General features: G+C 45.9%; 1 protein-coding gene across 1 annotated transcript in view; it reads left to right on the top strand.

The window, feature by feature from the left end:
• Nucleotides 1-19,526: 19,526 nt before the first annotated feature.
• The window catches only part of LOC141055848 (uncharacterized), a 45,248-nt gene continuing 42,889 nt past the window's right edge, over nt 19,527-21,885 (top strand). Inside the window, exon 1 of the mRNA XM_073552566.1 lies at nt 19,527-19,753. The gene's annotated coding sequence lies outside the window, so the exon portion shown is untranslated. The remainder of the gene's footprint in view (nt 19,754-21,885) is intronic.

The raw sequence follows: 21,885 nt of genomic DNA, 5'->3' as shown, positions 1-21,885 counted from the left end.
AACCCAGCAGAATGAAGGCAGCTATGTTTACTTGCCCAGGCCTCCAGACAAATGCAATCATTTGGTAGGCCAAGAATGGTTGTTTCATCAGTGTTGTTGCACCTGTGTTACCGCCATCTTAAATACATGGGTCTGCTAAACATCGCTGCCTTCTTTCTTCTCTTTTTTAGCTAAGTGGTGAAAAAAATTTCCAAAATTTTGTTAAAAAAAAAAAAAAAATGGCACCATTTTCCGATACCCGTAGTTTCTCCATTTTTCGTGATCTCGGGTTGGATAAGGGCTTATTTTTTGCTCGCCGAGCTGACGTTTTTAATAATACCATTTTGGTGCAGGTACGCTCTTTTGATTGCTCGTTATTGCAATGTCGTGGCGACCAAAAACCGTAGTTCTGGTGTTTTGGCTTTTTTTCTCGCTACGCCGTTTAGAAATCGGGTTAATCTTTTTTTGTATTGATAGATCGGGCGATTCTAAACGTGGCGATGGCAAATATGTGTATGTTTGATTTTATTTTTATTGTTTTATTTTGAATGGGGCAAAAGGGGGGTGATTTCAACTTTTATATTTTTAAAAACATTTTTTTAACATTTTTTGGCATACTTCAATAGTCTCTATGGGAGACTAGAAGCTGCCATAACTCGATCGGCTGTACTATATACAGGCGATAATCAGATCGTCTGTATGTAGCAGATTTGCTCACTTGCTATGAGCGTCGTCCACTGGGCGGCACTTATAGCAATCAGGTACTGACAACCATAGAGGTCTGTAGGAGATCTCTGGTTGTCATGCCGACCCATCTGTGACTCACGATCACGTGACGGGGTCACCGATTGCTGGGATTTCTGGCCCGGTGGCCAGAAGCGTGAGTTAAATGCCTCTGTCAGTTTGACAGCGGCATTTAACAGGTTAACAGCCACTGGTGGATCGTGATTTCACCTGTGGCTGTTAGAGACACATGTCAGGTGTTCAAAACAGCTGACAAGCGCCAGAAAAGGTGTTGGCTCACCGCCGGAGCCCACATCAAAAGCAGGGTGTCCGACATCGGCGTACTATTATGCCAGATGTCGGAAAGGGATTAAAATATAGAAATATTAATATATCAGTATTAGAATGTGTTAAAAAGAGAAATATCTTATTTTAAGACTGTTTTGGCACTTTTGAGACTGAAGAAAATGCAGTGGAGAATTTCAATGTTGAGGCTGATGACTTGGCAGTGGAGAATTGCAGTGTTGAGGCTAAAAATTACCTGGCAGTGGAGCATTTCACTGATGAGACTGAAGAAAATGCAGTGGAGAATTCCTGTGTTGAGGATGAAGACCCGGCACTGGAGAATTGCAGTGGTGAGCCTGAAGAACCTGGAGTAGAGAATTGCAGTGGTGAGCCTGAAGAACCTGGAGTGGAGAATTGCAGTGTTGAGGCTGAAGAACCTGCTTTGGTGAACTGCAGTGGTGAGCCTGAAGAACCTGACAGTGGAGAATTGCAGTGTTGAGGCTAAAGACCTGGCAATGGAGATTTGCAGTATTGAGCCTGAAGAACCTGCATTGGAACATTGCAGTGTTGAGGATGAAGAACACCTGGCAGTGGAGCATTTCAGTGTTGAGACTGACGAAACTGAAGTGGAGAATTGCAGTGTTGAGGATGAAGTCCCAAAAGGGGAGAGTTGCATTGTGGAAGCAGCTGACCAACCCCTACAGCTCCCATTAGTAGGAACTGGGTCTCCCATACTGTTTGAATGTGCAGTGAATGCAAGGCCTGCCCCAAATTTGCAAGCACCCCAATCCCCCTTGGAAGAAACGTGGAGGAGAGCTTCATAAAAAAAGTTCCCATTAGAAATGGTCAGGTCTACTATACTTGTAATGCCCATACACTAAGTACACATCAACATACTGTGTAAACATTTTTTATGGGCATCATAAACACCCTTGAAAACAAAACAATAATGTGGGTGTTGCATCACAGAACACGGCCACCCTGGTGATCTAGTGGTGGTGGATGATGAGGAGAAGGACAACAGCAAATAGGCCACATCAGAAAGCGTGTACCCATGGGTGAGTGTGAAGACGTGCATAGGAACAGAACTCCCAAAAAAGACACTGGATTGGACTTTATGTTATGCTGCTATTAATCGGTGGTGTAGAGAAGTCTGGCCCAATCCAGCCCTTGTTCATTTTTATAAGTATCAGCCTGTCAGCATTTTCAGTTGACAGGCGGATGCACTTATCAGTTATAATTCCACCAGCGACACTAAATACCCGCTCTGACAAAATGCTAGCGGCAGGGCAAGCCAGGACCTCCAAGCCGTAGAGAGCCAGTTCATGCCACGTGTCCAGCTTGGATACCCAATAATTAAAAGGCAAAGAGGAATCACGGAGGACGTTGGTACAGTCAGCAAGGTACTCCCTCAGCATCTTTCAAAACTTTGCACTCCTTGTGAGAGTTCCCCGCGCCTCAGGGCCAGTTCGATGGGACGGTCTGAGAAAACTCCCAGAACTTTGCCAGTGTTCCCCTGCCTCTGCTGGATTGGAGTTGTGTCTCTCTCGTCTGCACTCCTTGGTTTTCCAATGAACTGTGACCTCTGCCTCCAGCATTTTCAGATGGGATTTTTTTTTAATAATTCTGCAACAAGGGCCCTCTGGTACTGCACCATTTTAGTACACCAGTTTGCCTCTGGAATAAGAGATATAAAGTTCTTGTAGCGTGGGTCTAGCAGTGTCACCAACCAGTAATGACTGTCACCCAAAATTTTGATAACACGAGGATCACAGGAAAGGCAGCGTAACAAACTCAGCCATGCGTGCCAGACTGCTAACAGGCAAGACTTCCATGTCCTCACCAAGAGGACGAATGACCACGCTCTCCTCATCCTCCTCCCTTTCATCAGGCCATCCACGCTGAACAGACGGTATGACAGTTGTGCTTGTATTACCGTCTATAGCGCATGAAACGAGATCCTGTTCTTCTCCTCTTCTTCATTGTCACCCAATCCACTTGGGATAAGATGAGGCTGGGCTGTGTGTAATCACCTTGTATGGTTCCTTGCTCCGTCTCATCATGCTCCACCTGCATTGCATCTTCTTCGTGAGCAGAGAGCATTTCAGAACACAGAGAAGCGGGATGGTGATGCCAATTGTGGTGTCATCGCCGCTCACCATCATGGTGGAGTCTTCAAAGTTTTAGAGGATGGTACATATGTCTAACGTCCATGTCCACTCCTGAGGTCTTATGTGTGGGGTCTGAGCTGAATACCGATGGCCTTGTTGATGCTGGTAGTCAACAACTGCCCTCTTCTGCTCACAAATCCTTTCCAACAACTGCATTGTAGAGTTCCAATATGTGGGGACATCACACAACCGTCGGTGAGCTGGAAGCTAAAAAAAACGCTGCTGAAGCAAGGCAAGGGCGACTGAAGCTGTAGCTGACTTTCTAAAATGGGCACACAGATGGTGTACTTTGACAAGCCGATCCGGCAGCTCCAGGTAGCTTTTGAGAAACTGTTGAACAACGAGGTTAAGCACATGGGCCAGGCATGGTACGTGTGTGAGCTCGCCTTGCCTCAGAACCACCACCAGGTTCCGTGGTGTCAGCCACACATTTGCCTGCTCTTTCAGAGCTGTCTACAAATCTTCAGCATTGTGCAGTTTGTCACCTAAGCATATTAGCTTCAGCACAGCCTGTTGCTGCTTGGCTGAGGCAGTGCTGCAGTGCTTTCAGCTTGTGACTGATGTGCTCATTTCGGAGATGGAGGCTGAAGAGGAGGAAGAGGAGATGCAGGAACTGTAGACTGTGGGGGCAACCCTGATTGACGTAGGGCCAGCAATCCTCGGTTCGGGAGGACATGTTCCATCCCAAGCTCCGACTGGGTTCCGGCTTCCACTATGTTAACCCAGTGTGCCATCAGCGAGATGTACCATCCCTGCCCACAAGCACTTGTCCACGTGTCCATGGTTAGCTGGACTTTCCCAGTAACTGCATTGTTGAGGACACGACTAATGTTGTAGGACACGTGCTTGTGTAATGCAAGGAGAAATAGTGGCGGCTGGGGACCAAGTACCAAGGCCATCAGGTTGCGGAAAGCTTCCATCTCCACGAGCCTAAAAGGCAACATTTCGAGCACAAGTAGACAAGAAATGTGTGAATTTGGTAGTGTGGCCTGTGGGGCGTTGGATGCGTATTTGCACTTGCGTTCCAAGGACTGGGATATGAACAGCTGAACGCTGCGCTGGGACAAGGACGTGCTTGATGATGGTGGTAGTTGAGTATGGGCAATGACAGATGCAAGGCAGGAGGCATCTTCACATGCACAATGGACAGGGGATTGGCTTGCACGCACAACAGTGGAAGAAACAGTAGTGCCACCTGCAGACACTGTTACTGGACCCTGGGGTTTGGCCAACAAAGTCGGGTGCTTTGCTACCATGTACCTGATCATGGTGGTTGTGGTCAGGCTGGAAGGTGGTGCAAATGGCCTGTTTGGAGTTATGGACAGAGTCTTTAAAAAACAACCAGACTCGAGAAGACCTAACATTTGTACTGGCAATTTCCATCATGTTCGTGTTACAAGGAACGGTTGCCCGCCTTCTGTCTGCAGCCACCACACTGCTTCTTCCTGCCTGTTGGGGTGCTATGCCTCCTTTCCCCTGTGTGCTGCTGTCCTCGCTCTGCATGTCCTCCTGCTAGACTGGGTCAGTTACTATATCATCCAGCACCTCGTCTTCCACTTCCACACCCTGGTCCTTCTGACTTTCTGGCAATTGCGTCTCATCATCGACAACCTCTTGTGACACGTTCCCACCATCACCTTCATGTGACCGTGGCTGCTCAAATATTTGGGCATCGCTACATGCGATCTCCTCTTGCCCAGATTCAAGTGGACCGGGCGAAAGGCCCGAATATATAAATGGAAAAGTGAACAGCTCTTCGGAGTGTCCAAGTGTGGGATCAGTTGTCTCCAGGCATTCGGCATGGTGGGAGGAAGGAGGATTAGGTTGAGGAATATGCTGTTCAGACTCACGGCTACTCAGACTTGACCGTGTGGAAGACAGGGTGGTGGTGGTGGCATACTGACTGAAAGCATTATCCGCTATCCAACCAACAACCTTTTGACACTTCTGGGATCAATAGTGGTGTGCTGCTGCAGTCCCCTATTAATTGGGGCAGGAAGGTCGAGCGAGAAGATGTGGGTGTTGTGGCCCAATTTCAGCTTGCCCACCGCCTCGGCCTCTGCATGCACCATCACCATCACGTCCACCTCCCTGTCCCTTCCCACGCGCCTTGCCCATTTGAAATGAATGGAGTACAATATTTTCCACTTTCACTACAAATGGCTGAATTTGAAGCAAACTTACATGTGATCAGTGTGCGTGAAAACAACAGTTTAAAAATAGCTGGCCTGTAGGTAACAATTTTTTTTTTTTAAGCAAACTGGTGTGAATAACTAGGCTAAGATACAGCAAAAACAATTCAATGGGGCCCCAAAAATTCCACAATTTTTAGCCAACAGATAGATGAGGCGTGTGATGAAGGTACCCCGCTTTCTAATATCTGGCCTGTATTTTTTTTATAAAACAGCAAACTTGTGTCCATAAGTAGAGCCATAAAAAATCATATTTTTTTCATAAAAATGATCTTTTTGATCACAATTTTTTATTTTCCCAAGGGTAACAGGAGAAATTGGACCCCAAACATTGTTGTGCAATTTGTCCTGAGTACGCTGATACCCCATATGTGGGGGTAAACCACTGTTTGGGCACATGACAGAGCTCAGAAGGGAAGGATTGCCAGATTTTACTGTTATGGTTTGCAGGTGCCATGACCCACTGGGAGAGCCCATGAAGTGCCAAAACAGCAGAACCCCCTATAAATGACCCCTTTACGAACTACACCTCTCAATGAATTCATCTAGGAGAGCAGTAATCATATTGACACCATGGGTGTGTCACATAATTTTATACCATTGACCAGTGAGGATAAAATAACTACATTTTTACCACCAAAATTTTGTTTTAGTCAAAGATTTTACATTTTCACACAAGAAGTGGGTAAAAATGGCAACAAAATTTGTCCCATAATTTCTATTGTACCTGTCAATACCCCATATGTGGCTGTACAGTACTACTTAACCATGCGGAGAGACTCGGGAGGAACGGAGCGCTATTTGCCTATTCAAGTGAATGGGACTGTGCCCATGTCTGTGTGTTTCCACAGACCGTGTGTCCTTTGGCCAAACACACTGACATGTCTGTTTTTTAATGTCAACACGGGCCACAAAACATCCAGCACACATGCATACGCATAACACACATGGATGTCATCCATGTGACACGCATCGGCCCCTGGGAAGAAGCGTTACAGTAAGCGCTGTTCCCTGGCGCCGGGTGCTGAACATGGTTCTCATCATTCTCCCCTGCTCTGCCGGCGATCGGTGCAATCAGGGGAGAATGATGAGAGTTACATTTAAGTAATAAAAGAGAAATCAGGCGGTGGCTGATACCACTATACTCCCATCAGCCTACCCCTGCCGCTAATAGTGACAGCAGGAGCGACGGATGGGAGTATTCATCTGCCACTCCTGCGCTATAAATACGGTATATAAGAAAAAAAAGGCATGGGTTCCCCCCTATTTTTCATAACCAGCCAGACAAAATTCACAGCTGGGAGCTGCAACCCTCAACTGTCAGCTTCAGCAAGGCTGGTTATCAGGAATAGAGGGGTCCCAATGCTGTTTTTTAATTATTTAAATAAATAATTTTAAAAAATTGGCATGTGGTCCCCCCCATTTTTGACAACCAGCATTGCTACAGCTCACAGCTGGGGGCTAGTATTCCCAAGCTGGTAAGTTGGTGGTGGGCTTGATGTCACTGGAAAATACAAAGGTGACATCAATCCCACAAATATGAGCCCCACTTGCCATTGCTACAGGGCAAGTAGGAAAAGCCGGGCGAAGTGCCAGAATTGGCGTATCTAATAGATGTGCCTTTTCTGGGCAGCAGCGGGCTGCTATTTTTAGGTTGGTGGGGTCAATATCCATGGCCCCTTACCAGCCTGCAGGGGTAGGCTGATGGGAGTAATAGTCCCATCAGCCGCCGCTTGCTGTCTCTTTTATTACTTAAATGTAACTCTCATCATTTTCCCCTGCTTGTGCCGATCTCCGACAGAGCAGGGGAGAATGATGAGAGCCGTGTACACCACCCGGCGCCGGGGAACAGCGCTTACTGTAACGCTTCTTCCCTGGTGCCCGTCCTTGTGGTATTGATACGGCACACGCATGCCACACGTGTGCCGCAAGTATTTGCACGCACGGACACTGACATCTCTGGCACCGGAAATATTAGGACGTGTAAAAGAGGCGTTATAGCGGGTTTTAATGTTTGACTGCTGTCACACACTAAAAGACGCTTTTTATTGCAAAAAATAGTTTTTGCATCACCACATTTTGAGAGCTATAATTTTTCCATATTTTGGACCACAGAGTCATGTGAGATCTTGTTTTTTTCTGGAACCAGTTGTCGTTTTTATTGGTACCATTTTCAGGCACATTATATTTTTTGATCGCTTTTTATTCCGATTTTTGGGAGACAGAATGAACAAAAACCAGCAATTCATGAATTTCTTTTGGAGTGGAGTGTTTATACTATTCTGCGTGTGATAAAATTGATAAAGCAGTTTTATTCTTCGGGTTAATACAATTACAGCGATACCTCATTTATATTTTTTTATGTTTTGGCGCTTTTATACAGTAAAAACTATTTTATATAAAAAAATAATTATTTTTGCATCACTTTATCCTGAGAGCTATTACTTTTTTATTTTTCCGGTGATGGAGCTGTATGGGGACTTGTTTTTGCGGGACAAGGTGACATTTTCAGCAGTATCATGTTTATTTATATACGTCTTTTTGATCGCGTATTATTCCACTTTTTGTTCAGCGGTATGATCATAAAGCACTGTTTTTTGCCTTGCTTTCTTTCTTTATGGTATTCACTAAAGGGGTTAACTAGTGGGACAGTTTTATAGATCGGATCATTACAGACACGGCGATAATAAATATGTATACTTTTATTGTTTAGATTTTTTTTCATTCAAATATTTATTTAGTAATAGAATAAATATTGATTTTTTTTATTATTATTATTTAAAAAAAATATTTTTACAATTATTTAACATTTTTTCCACCTTATTCTATCTTTTACACTTTTTCCCACTATGGGACAATCATTTTTTGCAGGCTGATCACTTCTATACCATGCAGATGAAGCAGCATCTACATGCTATAGAAGCTGGCAGGAATCTGGACCCCACGTCATGCTGCGGGGGTCTCCAATCCAAAGGCAGAGGGACTGTCAGCCCTCTGCCTGCTCTCGGAATGCTGCGATCGTGTTCGATCGCAGCATTTCGGGGGTTAAAGTGCCAGGTGTCAGCTGTGAGAATCAGCTGACACCCAGCCGTGATCGGCAACACACCACCCGTGTGTGCGGCCGATTGCTGAGACGTACTATTCCGTTCATGGGCAAATAGGCCCAGAGCACATGGACGGAATAGTATGTCTGATAAGGGATGAGCTACTTTGCCAATTTTAGGGTCGAGTCGGGTTTCATGAAACCCGACTTTCTCAAAAGTCGAGTTGAACGAAATTGGCCGACTATCGGGAAAAGTCAGAGGTCCGACTGAAACACGAAACCCAATGCAAGTCAATGGTTAAGCAAAGTCGGCAGGGAGTGGAGGACAGTAAACACACCTACATGCCGGACCGCTTTTTTAAAGTTTTTCGCTGGCATGAATTTTAACCCTAGAGGTGGCGGAAACTCTCTCTCCCCAGACGCTGCACATGTCATCTCATTGCCCACAGTGTACGTCCTTGCTCATTAGCTGAAAAAAAGTCACATGCAGGCATTCTGGGAAAACCGACTTTGGCACTCGGGTCGACGACCGCATGGCTGACCTCACACTATGGTCGGGTTTCGTATCGCGAAACCCGACTTTGCCATAAGTCGGCGACTTATGAATCTGGCCGACCTGTTTCGCTCAACTCTACGCCTGATGTCAGAGAGGGGTTAAAATATCTGGCCTATTTTTTTTTGCAGCAAAATAGTATTAATAACTAGACTAACACACAACAACAAAAAATTAAATGGCACAATTTTGAGCACAATGATAGGCGATCCATGTGACGGACAAAACACTTGTGTAAAATATCTGCCTTGTAGGTAAATATTTTTTTTAAGCAAACTGGTGTCAAGAACTTGTATAAGACACTCCAAAAAATGTTACACTACCACAAAAATGGCAGAATTGTATGCGCACTCAGATGTGATCGCTGCGACAGCCAAACCCCTGTTTAAAATAGCTGTATTTTAACGCTGTACTATGGAAAGGATCTGGCTGTATTCTGCAGTGCCAACAAGCAAATGGAAAAAAAAACATGTGCTCTGGATTGCTTTTAAATAAAATAATCAGGATTAAGATGCAAATGCAGGCAGTATATGTGTGTATATAGATATTTCTGCTAGTCAGGCAGGCAATGTATGTGGCATAATTTATTCCATTACTGTCTGCTGCTGCCTATTACAGATATTGACTGTATTTTTATACATAGCCCCATGTATCAGTGGCCAGGAAAATATATATATATATATATCTATGTATCAGTGGCCACTGATATATATAGCCACATACACTGCCTGCCTACCTATCTTTGATATCTATATAACCCATAATTAGTCCTTAGAAGGACTGTTGGTTTAGCTGGATTTGTGGATTCTACTAGTGATGGGCGAGCACTAAAATGCTTGGGTGCTCGTTGTTCGGGTCAAACAAATTGGAATACTCGGGTACTCGGACAGAACAACGAGCCCAATGTAAGTCTACGGGAGACCCGAGCATTTTTGCCACGATCCCCCACGGGGGTCCTTTAAAGGTCTAAAAACATCTGAAAATGATGGAAACACTGCTCAAATCACACGGGGACATCATGGGGATTGCCCCTGGAAGCATTCCTGACTCCTAGTTCACAGCTTTAAACAATTTTTTCAGCGTTTCATGCCATTTTTACCTGTGCACAAAAAAACAGACCAAAACGGACTTTGCTGGGAAATATGTTAAGGTACATCATTTCTAGGTTAATGACTTGTATAAAAGGCAAAATAATTAACCCCAGACCAAAATGTTCCTCCCCCACTTGGGCTATGTTCATACGCAGCGTTTTTGAAGCATTTTTCAACTTTAACATTGCTTTCAAACAATACAAATGCATTCACTGGGAAATGTCATTGTAACATTTAACAACCCTAGCTGGCCATGTGGTGTGTGACACATAAGCAGACACATCTTGTTTCATTTAGGAAGGAGGGACTCTTAAAGTCACAGAGCCTTTTTTTTACAGGGGCATCAGGTGGCATTAATCTTCTTAAAGGGCCATTATTAAACAGTGGGTCTCCTAAACTGTTATTGCCTATGCAGTGAGAAGATGGGCTGCCAAGAATTACGACACACCACAATACCCCTTTCACGAGAGGTACAGGAGGGCTTCCTGAAAAAATGTTGCATTGAATGCAAGGCCTGGCCTGCCCTAAAGATACATGCACCCCAATAAGCTTTTCAAGCCCACGTACTGGATGTCCACCGGAAAATCCACCTCACATCAGCTTCTATGAGGATGTAAGCTCTCAAATGGACCAAGGAGAATCATTGGATGCCATTTATCTCGACTTCTCTAAAGCATTTGACACTGTCCCACATAAAAGATTGGTAAGTAAGATGAGAAAGCTTGGGCTAGGGGAAAATGTGTGTAGATGGGAAGGTAGCTGGCTTAGTGATAGAAAACAAAGAGTGGTTATTAATGGTGCATACTCAGATTGGGCCAGGGTTACTAGTGGGGTACCACAGGGTTCTGTATTGGGCCCCCTACTATTTAATATACTTATTAATGATCTAGTGGATGGCTTACACAGTAAAATATCAGTATTTGCAGATGATGCAAAACTATGTAAGGTAGTTAACACAAAGGAGGACAGTTTGCAACTACAGACAGATTTGAGTAAATTGGAGAATTGGGCTGAAAAATGGCAAATGAGGTTTAACACAGAGAAGTGTAAGGTTATACACATGGGAAGGAGAAATAGATGCTACAATTACTTACTAAATGGGAAACTGCTGGGTAAATCAGACATGGAAAAAGACTTAGGCATCTTAGTCAATAAGAAGCTAAATTGGAGTGCCCAGTGTCAGGCAGCTGCCACCAAAGCAAATAGGGTCATGGGATACATTAGAAGAGGTCTGGGGACACGAGATGAAAACATAATTCTCCCTCTGTACAAATCACTCGTCAGACCACACTTGGAGTATTGTATGCAAATTTGGATGCCGGTGCTCAAGAAAGACATTACTGAACTTGAAAGGGCTCAAAGGCGGGCTACTAAAATGATAAATGGAGTTGGTTCACTACAATACCCAGAAAGGTTATCAAAGTTAGGTCTATTTACTCTAGAAAAGAGAAGACTTAGGGGAGACCTAATATATATATACAAGTATATCAGAGGGCAATACAGAGATCTCTCCAATGAACTATTTGTACCAAGGACTGTGACAAGAACAAGGGGGCATTCTCTTCGTTTGGAGGAAAGACAATTTCTGCACCAGCATAGAAGAGTGTTCTTCACGGTAAGAGCAGTGAGGCTCTGGAATTCTCTTCCTGAGGTAGTGGTGATGGCCAACTCACTGAATGAATTTAAGAAAGTAATGGATGCTTTTCTTGTGAGTAACAGTATAGAAGGTTACGAATAGCAAAATATTATAGGTAGATGGTTGACCCAGCTTAGGGGAAGGAATTTTTTTCCCTATGGAGAAAATTGGCTTCTACTCTGTGGGTTTCTTGCCTTGCCTTCTTGCCTTGCCGTTACCTCTCCATTCACTCCCTTCTAGACCCTTCACAGTCCGGCTACCGCCCCCTACATTCGACTGAAACTGCACTCATCAAAGTGACCAATGACCTTCTGACAGCAAAACGTAACGGTGACCACTCTCTGCTCATTCTTCTTGACCTATCTGCAGCTTTCGATACTGTTGACCACCATCTCCTACTCTCTAGGCTCCAGTCACTAGGCATTAAGGACACTGCACTCTCCTGGTTCTCTTCCTATCTCTCTGACCGCTCCTTCAGTGTTTTCTTCTCTGGCTCCACGTCATCTCCTCTTCCTCTTGCTGTCGGGGTACCTCAGGGCTCAGTCCTTGGCCCCCTTCTTTTCTCTCTCTACACGGCCCCAATTGGACCGACCATCAGCAGATTTGGCTTTCAGTACCATCTTTATGCTGATGACACACAACTATACACGTCTTCCCCTGACCTTACCCCCGCTGTACTACAGAACGCCAGTGACTGTCTGTCCGCAGTCTCCAATATCATGTCCGCTCTCTATCTGAAACTCAACCTCTCCAAAACTGAACTTCTTCTGCTCCCGCCGTCTACTAACCTCCCTAAATCTGACATTTCCTTCTCCGTGGGTGGTACCACAATAACGCCCCGGCAGCAGGTGCGCTGTCTGGGTGTTATGTTTGACACCAATCTCTCCTTTACATCCCATATACAATCCCTTGCCCGCTCTTGCCGCTTACACCTAAAGAACATCTCTAGAATCCGCCCTTTTCTCACTATGGAAACAACAAAAACCCTCACTGTTGCATTGATCCACTCTCGCCTGGATTACTGCAACGCTCTATTAATTGGCCTCCCCGTCACTCGACTATCCCCTCTCCAGTCCATACTCAATGCAGCAGCCAGGATCGTCCATCTGGGTAATCGGTACTCGGACGCGTCCGCTCTTCGCCAGTCCTTACATTGGCTGCCCATTCATTATAGGATCCAATTCAAAGTACTTGTTCTCACCCACAAAGCTCTCCACAGTGCGGCACCCCCTTACATCTCTTCTCTCATTTCTGTCTATCGGCCTAGCCGATCGCTGCGCTCTGCAAACGACTTTCGACTAACCTCTGCACTAATCCGTACCTCCCACTCCCGACTCCAAGACTTCTCCCGTGCTGCTCCTATCCTCTGGAATGCTCTACCCCAAGAAATCAGGACTATCCACAATTTGCATAGTTTTAGGCGCTCCCTCAAAACACACCTGTTCAGAGCGGCCTAACACATTCACTAATCAAAGTCATTCTCTGTGTAAGTGTGCGTGCGTAGCCCATTCACTATCTCCATCCATCCTTCACTCCTGCAAGATGGCTGGACCTTCATTGTAAATACACACCTGTACTCTGTATCTCCCTCACCTCATTGTAGATTGTACGCTCTCACGAGCAGGGTCGTCTTATTTCGTCTTATTTTGCTTTAATTATTGTATTGTTAGCGTTGTTACTTATGACTTGTGTTTTGAAACTGTTAAACTGTAAAGCGCTGCGGAATATGTTGGCACTATATAAATAAAGATTATTATTATTATTATTATTCCCCAGGATCAACAATGCAGAACAGCTGCACTAAAAATAGGCTGAACTAGATGGACATAAGGTCTTCCTTCAGCCTTCAAAACTATGTTACTATGTTACATTATTCATTTCGTAATCCCAAACTATTTTCTTATGCATTGTCTGCAAGGCCTGCCCTGCTGCCAAGTTATCTGCACCCCAATATGCCATTGAAACCACATACTGGATGGGCACAGGAAAATCCACTTCACATTATTCATTTTGTACTCCCATTATGTTTTCTTATGCATAGACTGCAAGGCCTGCCCTGCTACCAAGTCATATGCACCCCAATAACCCCAATCCCCCCTCGGAAGAAACATGTAGGAGGGCATATTAACAAAAATATCCCATTAAAAAGGAGCAGGTCTCCTAGACTTGTAATGCCCATACACTAAGTGTGTTGGCTGTGAAACATTTTCCCCTGTGGCGTACACCTAAACTTTTTCCATAACAAGTATTTTACGCCCAGCAAAACCACCCACCCTTGTTCGGAATTAGAACCTGGCTGTAGCAGCACGGAACACGTTAACGCTGGTGATTTAGTGGCGGCGGATGATGAGACGTGGAGGAAGGCCTGATTTAAAACTATGACCAATTTAAAGGAGCGGGTCTCCTACAGTTGAAGTGCCCATACACTTAGTGTATGGGCTGGCAAACATTTCTCCTGTGGGGTACACCTCAACCTTTGACAGAACAAGTATTTGACACACAGCCTAACCACCCACCCTTGTTAAAAATTTGACACTGGCTGTAGCTGCAAGGAACACGTAAACCCTTTTGATCTAGTGGGGGTGCATGATGAGACTTGGAGGAAGGCCTGATTAAAAACTAGGCTCAATTTAAAGGAGTGGGTCTCCTACACTTGGAATGCCCATACACTTAGTGTATGGGCTGGCAAACATTTCCCCTGTGGGGTCCACCTCAACCTTTGGCAGAACAAGTATTTTACGCCCAGCAAAACCACCCACACTTGTTCGGAATTCGACCCTGGCTGTAGAAGCATGCAACACGTTAACACTGGTGATCTAGTGGCGGTGGATGATGAGATGTGGAGGAAGGCCTGATTTAAACTATGCCCAATTTAAAGGAGCAGGTCTCCTACACTTGGAATGCCTATACACTTAGTGTATGGGCTGGCAAACATTTCCCCTGAGGGGTACACCTCAGGCTTTGGCAGAACAAGTATTTGACATCCAGCAAAACCACCCACCCTTGTTCAGAATTCGACCCTGGCTGTAGCAGCACGGAACACGTAAACCCTTTTGATCTATTGGCGGTGGATGATGAGACTTGGAGGAAGGCCTGATTAAAAAAATAGGCCCAATTTCTACGAGCGGGTGTCCTCGACTTGAAATGCCCATACACTTAGTGTATGGGCTGGCAAACATTTCCCCTTGGGGGGGGGGGAAATATTTTTTAAATTTTGGTGATGGCCATCATGACACCCTTGCAAAAACATAGAGTGGCCGGAGCATGATTGAATACATTCACCCTGGTGTTCAAGTGGTGGTGGATGGTGAGGATGAGGAGAAGGAGGAGCAGGACACCAAATAGCAAAAAACATGAAGCGTATATCCATGTTTGGTTGTGAAGAGGTGCATGTGAATACACCTCTCAAAAAAACACTACATTGGAGTTTATGCTTCGCTGTCATCATTTCGTGGCGTCGCGAAGTCTGGCCCAATCCATCCCTTGTTCATTTTTATAAGAGTCCACCTGTCTGCATTTTTCGTAGAAAGGTGAATGCGCTTATCTGTGATAATGCCACCAGCAGCACTAAAAACCCGCTCAGACAAAACGCTAGCAGCAGGGCAGGCCAGGACCTCCAAGGCGTAGAGAGCCAGCTCATGCCACGTGTCCAGCTTGGATACCCAATAATTAAAAGGCACAGAGGAATCACGGAGGACATTGGTACGGTCAGCAAGGTACTCCCTCAGCATCTTAGAAAAAAATTGCATTCCTTGTGAGATTACCCCATGCCTCAGTGCATGGGCGATGGGAGGGTCTTAGAAAACTTTCCCAGAACTTTACCACTGTTCCCCTGCCTTTGCTGGAGTGGACTTGTGTCTGTGCTGCCTGTCCTGCTTGGTTGGCCAGCGAAATGTTATGTCTGCCACCTGTGTTTTGAGAAGGGAATTTTTTTAATAACTCTGCAATAATGGTACTGCACCATTTTGGTAGACCTGTCTGCCTCTGGAGCAAGAGATTGAAAGTTATCCTTGTAGCTGTAGCGTGGGTCTAAAAGTGTCACTAGCCAGTAATGACTGTTACCAAATATTTTCACAATACGAGGGTCACGGAAAAGGCAGCGCAACATAAAGTCAGCCATGCATGCCAGACTGGTAACAGGCAAGCCTTCCGTGTCCTCACCAACAGGACGACTGACCAAGGTGTCCTCCTCCTCCTCTCTGTCCTCAGGCCATCAACGCTGAACAGACGGTATGACAGTTGTGGTTGTAGTCCCATCTATAGCGCATGAAAGTAATTATGGCGTCATCGCTACTCACCATCTTGGTAGACTCCTCAAAGTTTTGGAGGATGCTACATATGTTTGACATCCATGTCCACTCCTGAGGTCTTATGTGTGGTGTCAAACCTGAAACATGACGGACTTATTGATGCTGGTATTCAACAACTGCCCACTTCTGCTCACAAATGCTTTCCAATATATGGAGTGCAGAGTTCCAACGGGTGGGGACATCACACATCAGTCGGTGACCCAGAATCTGCAATCACTGCTGAAGCACAGCAAGGGTTTCTGAATCTGTAGCTGACTTTCTAAAATGTGCAAATAATTGTATAGACAAGGCGTGCACTCTGTAGGTAGGAAGCAGGTGCAGGCTGAACCTGAAGCTAGTTCAGAAAAGTCATACAATAATAAGAAAACAGCCGCACACAAAATTTTTTTTGCTTTTCCAATGCAAGTAAAAAAGTTTATTGAAGTCACCACAGAAGTAATAGATGTATATCTTTGTACCGTGTACTTCACAGAAGTAATAGCGTGTTGAGGTAACGTTTCAACCCTGTGTCGGGTCTTTCTCAAACCTCACTAGAAAAGATACATACAAAACAGATGATAGGCTATATACACAATAGTGATGCAGGAACAAGTACTGTATGGACTCAGTAGAGAATATATACATATATACATACTGTACTTACACTATATGCAAAAATAATATACAGAATATGCACATGAAATACAGGAATATAATAGTACGCATTATTACATGCAGTCACAGAGCAAGGCCACGGCGAGGCTGGCATGCTATAAGAAATGAGACAATCTGACACAATATGATCATTAAGGCAGTATTAACATGAAAACTGACCTTAAGGCAGAACACGAAGTAGAAAACAGGAGAGGCCACAGCGGAATGAATATACAGGAAGGGCTGAAAATAGGATCAGAAGCAGTTTAGTGAGGTGCTGAAGGGTCATAGACCGACAGAGCTAAAGAACAGAACCAATATGAGGAAAGGAGAGGCATACCTAAAAGTCATACATGAAAATCCAGCAGGGCAAAGGACCAGGCAGGAGTCCTGAAAATAAGCTGGGGGCACACACAGTGTATGGGTTAAACATGTGAGCGCTGCATGGGTCAGTTTTCATGTTAACACTGCCTCAACGAATATAATTGTATTTGCCTTTTTTGTTACTGCATCACACTGTTGACTCATGTTCAGTCTGTGATCTATTAGTATACCCAAGTCTTTTTCACATGTGCTGTTGCTTAGCCCTATTTCTCCCATTCTGTATATGCTTTTTTCATTTTTATTTCCCAGATGTAGAACTTTGCATTTTTCCCTGTTAAAAACCATTCTGTTAGTTGCTGCCTCCAGTCTATTTATATCTTTTTGAATCCTCTTTTCTCTAGTATTAGCTATCCCTCCTAGCTTTGTGTCATCAGCAAATTTAATCAGTTTACCCTCAATTCCTTCATGTCAATCAGTGATAAAGATGTTGAACATTACAGGGCCCAGGACAGAGCCCTGTGGTACCCCACTTGAGACATTTTTCCAACTGGATGTGCAGCCATTTACGACCACTCTTTGGGTCTGATCACTAAGCCAGTTATGAATCCACCTAACAGTTGCCTTGTCCCATAATTTGTCATTTTTTCAATAAGGATTGTGTGAGATACTTTGTCAAATGCTTTGCTGAAGTCAAGATATACTATATCTACAGCATTTCCCTGATCCACCCAGTGATTCTGTCATAGAAGGAATTTAAGTTAGTCTGACATGACTTATTAGTTACAAACCCATGCTGACTCTGTTTAATTACTTCATTCTTATCCAGGTACTTATATGCATGTTGTTTAATAATTTGTTCAAAGATCTTTCATGGCATAGAAGTCAGACTCACTGGTCTATAGTTCCCTGGGTCCACCTTCTTCCCCTTTTTGAAGATAGAAACAACATTTGCTCTTCTCCAGTCTTCTGGGACTTCTGTTCTCCAAAACTTTTCAAAGATTATGGAAAGTGGTTCAAACATTTCTTCTGCTATCTCCTTCAGTACTCTGTGGTGTAATTCATCTGGACCTGGAGACTTGAATTAATTTAGGTTAGCTAAGTGTTTCCTCACTATCTTTCTGTATATAGATATCCTGGATTCTTCTATTCCCTTAATAGGACATTGAAGATCAGTTGATGTTACATTTCCTTTCTGAGAGAAAACAGATGCAAAATAGGAATTTAAAAGTTCTGTCTTCTCAACATCCTGTCTTACCATTTCCTCCTTTTCATCCTGTAAAAATACTATAGCGTCTTTGACTTTTCCTTTACTTTTGACATATCCCTAAAATCCTTTTATATTGCTTTTGACATCTCTTCCAAGCCTTAATTCATTGTCAACTTTAGATAATCTGATTCATGGCCTGCAGGTTCTGCAGACAGCATTATATTCTTCTTTAGATATCCATTCTGGTTTCCTTAAATGCTTCATATTCTTCCCTCTTTTTGGAATTGTTAATGATTGTGCTTTGAGAATCTTATTTTTCAAGATTTGCCATCTTTCCTGAACATTTTTGTCCTTAAGGATATCCAGCAATTGGATCCCTCCAATTCTCTAGTCACAATGTTCAGATCCAAGGCGCATGATCACATTTATCATTGCCGCGCACTGTGTACTGCATCAATGGAGGGAGCAGCGGAGATTCTCTTACTATTACTGGGTTCCCACTCCACTCGCTCCTAACACTCAGCAAGTGTCTGCACTGCGGCCTATATACCCAAAACATCACACACGGCGATGTTCTGTGTGCAGCACACACCCAGTACCTCTGCTATATACGGTATGCTCTGCACACACACAGCTCCGCTCCGTACACCTTGTAAATGTGTGGCTCTGCTCCATACACCTCGTACACGCATGGCTCCACTCTGTACATGCGCGGCTCTGCTCTATACACCTTGAACACATGCAGCTCCGCTCTGTACACCCCGTACACACGCAGATCTGCTCCGTACACCTCGTACACATGCAGCTCCGCTCCATACACCTCACACACGCATGGCTCCGCTCTGTACACACACGGCTCCGCTCAGTACACATCGTACAAATGTTGCTCCACTCCGTTCACCTCGTACACACACGGCTCTGCTCCGTACACCTCGTACACACGGCTCTGCTCCGTACACCTCGTACACGCGGCTCTGCTCCGTACACCTTGTACACACATGGCTCCGCTCCGTACACCTCGTACACACACGGCCCTGCTCCGCACACCTCGTACACACACGGCTCTGCTCCGCACACCTCGTACACACACGGCTCTGCTCCGTACACCTCGTACACACGGCTCTGCTCCGTACACCTCGTACACACACGGCTCCGCTCCGTACACCTCGTACACACGCGGCTCTGCTCCGTACACCCCGTACACACGGCTCCACTCCGTACACCTCGTACACACACGGCTCTGCTACATCCCCCCTGTAAACCCCTCCTGACCCCACAGAAACTTCCCCTCATCCAGCACCATGACAACCAGCACAGCAGAGTCCTGCATACACTGAGGCCCTGATCATGTGACCCCCTGACTCCTCCCCTCCTGTGACCTCATCACAGGTCCTGTGCGCACAGAGCAGCCATATATGTGGAGTGCGGCTCTGCGGGTGGAGGTCGGTGCTGGAGATTCCCCATTAAAGGGAGCGGGGGACATTAACCCCTTCAGCACTGAGGAGACTCTTTTGGGGTCCCTTTGTGGTGTGAACAGTGACGTAACAGCTGTGGACAGAGGGGTCGCACTGGTTACAGATTCACCGTCGTCTATTGGAGCTTTCTGGTAAGCAGCGTTTCCCGTTTCCCCTCATATATGGAGATTTTGGGGTCACCGCCCTAGAACAAGCAGCGTATAGTTCCCCACGTGACCTCTGCCCTCAGACTCCTGCGGCTCCTGTCGGTGATTGACCTTGTGCTTTGTTTCTGCTCATAGTAAATACAAGTCGGATTGGAAGCTGCAGACGCCTATAATGGGGGACGTGTCACTCGGTAACGAGGGGGGAGACGCGGGATGGGAACATTTCCCCCTTAGTTTCCCATAAGAATAGTGGCCCCAATACCGTTGGGCTGAGACTCGGACACACGACCTTGCGCCGTTACACAATTTGTGGTAAAGGTTCCTCAGTAACATTATCGGAGCTCCTATCCTTATAATGAGCCCCTGCGGTGACATCCAGGAGACCCCTCAGAATTCAGGAACTCCAATGGGGACATTCTGGCTTGGTCACTCTCCATAACAGGCCTATTAACCTCTATCATCACAAAACATGCTGTAGCAAATTTCCAGGTTCATATCACTGAAGCTAATAATGTTAGGCGTCGAGTTTTCCCCACTGCACAGGGGGGATCTCGAGCCATGCTCTCTGCAGTCTCCCATTCCTGTGCAGCTGCAGAGATTCCTGCTCAGCTGCAGAGATTCCTGCTCAGCAGGGTTGTCGCTCCAGACGTCTTGCCCAGGCTGATGCTAGGCGTCTGGTTGCTCCTTTTTGGCTCTGCTATAACTCCATGCCTGAGTCAGCAGCAAGTAGATGCTTCTGGGACTAAGTCCTATCTTTTGGGTACTGAGCATGCCCATGGGACGACCTCTCATTGGAGGTCGGAGGTCACATGCGCAGGTCCCACTCCTGCTCAGACTGGTCCACCACTGGGAAGGTCCCGCAAGGACGCCACTATAAAAGAGTCGCATGGCCGCTCGGCCATGCGCTAGTATAGACTCTTATGCTTATTTGTGTGTATGATGATGGATGCATGTGTCTGGTGACTGACTCATTCAGACTCCCATCCCTTTGATACGCATGTTGGTTTGGGATTCAGAGTGAGAGTCAGCGCCAATGGGTGGCTATGCTCAAGCCACCGTGCTCCCAGTACTCTGTACACACTAGCGTCCGACTGTGCCTCCCTGCTACAGGCACTGTCGTACCGCACCAGGTAGCTGTGACCGCTGTGCGCACCTCTGGCGCTTTCCTCCCCGTCCTGGGTGGTTAGTGGTGTCCGCCGAAGCGGCACTGTGTGCACTTGGTGCGATTATATAAACTTTTACTTTTTGCTGGCACCGCAGCGCCGAGCACTGATGATCTAGAGGAGCTCTAATCCGGTGTCTCTAGGACAGGGCTCTGTGACCCCTAATTAGCGCTCACTCAGCCGAGCTCTGTGAGTTCAACAGGCTCCGGCGTTTGTTTCAGCGACTCTGTGGAGCAACAGAGTTCGCCTCTATTCACACTGGGTGAAGTTAACCCACGTGTGAGCAAGCGCTTACCCACCATCTAGGTCCGCCATTACTCAGCAGCAGGTTCCATCTCTGCACAGTGGACCCCGGGCTGCGAATGCACCTCATATCTCCTTTCATATTATTTGGTGCGTTCTGCCTGCCCCTAACATTATACTAGCGCCAGGGTCTGGCTACTAATGGCGGACAACCAGCAACTGCATAGGTACATCCAGCAGCTGGAGGGCAGGTTGGCAGCGCTAGAGCGTTTCACCTCAGCTGCGGATGTTACCTCAGTTGCTGTTCAAGCAGCCACAGAGGCTGTCTCCCGTGTCTCCACGGCCATCCCTGCTCTGACTCTGTCCCATCTCCCGCTGCCCGAGAAGTTCTCGGGTGATAGTGCATCCTGTAGGGGTTTCGTAAGCCAGTGCTGCATTCACCTAGAGTTGCTGGCCACACGATTTCCCTCTGAGCGGGCTACGGTGTGATTCATCATCTCCCTCCTGTCGGGCAGGGCCTTCGAGTGGGCCACCCCACTGTGGGAGCGTGGGGATCCCCTGGTACAGAGTGTCACCCATTTTCTGGTCACTCTGAAGTAGGTTTTCCTGGGGCCTCGGGTCACGCACGACACCGCACTTCAGTTGCTGGCCCTAACTCGGGGTTCGTCTCTGGTCAACCAGTATGCCATCCTCTTCAGGACTCTGGCCTCA

This window comes from Dendrobates tinctorius, unplaced genomic scaffold (assembly GCF_039654945.1).
Source record: "Dendrobates tinctorius isolate UK_male_01 unplaced genomic scaffold, ASM3965494v1 ptg000192l, whole genome shotgun sequence".
Lineage (NCBI taxonomy): Eukaryota > Metazoa > Chordata > Amphibia > Anura > Dendrobatidae > Dendrobates > Dendrobates tinctorius.
This window is presented reverse-complemented; position numbering and strand designations above follow the sequence as displayed.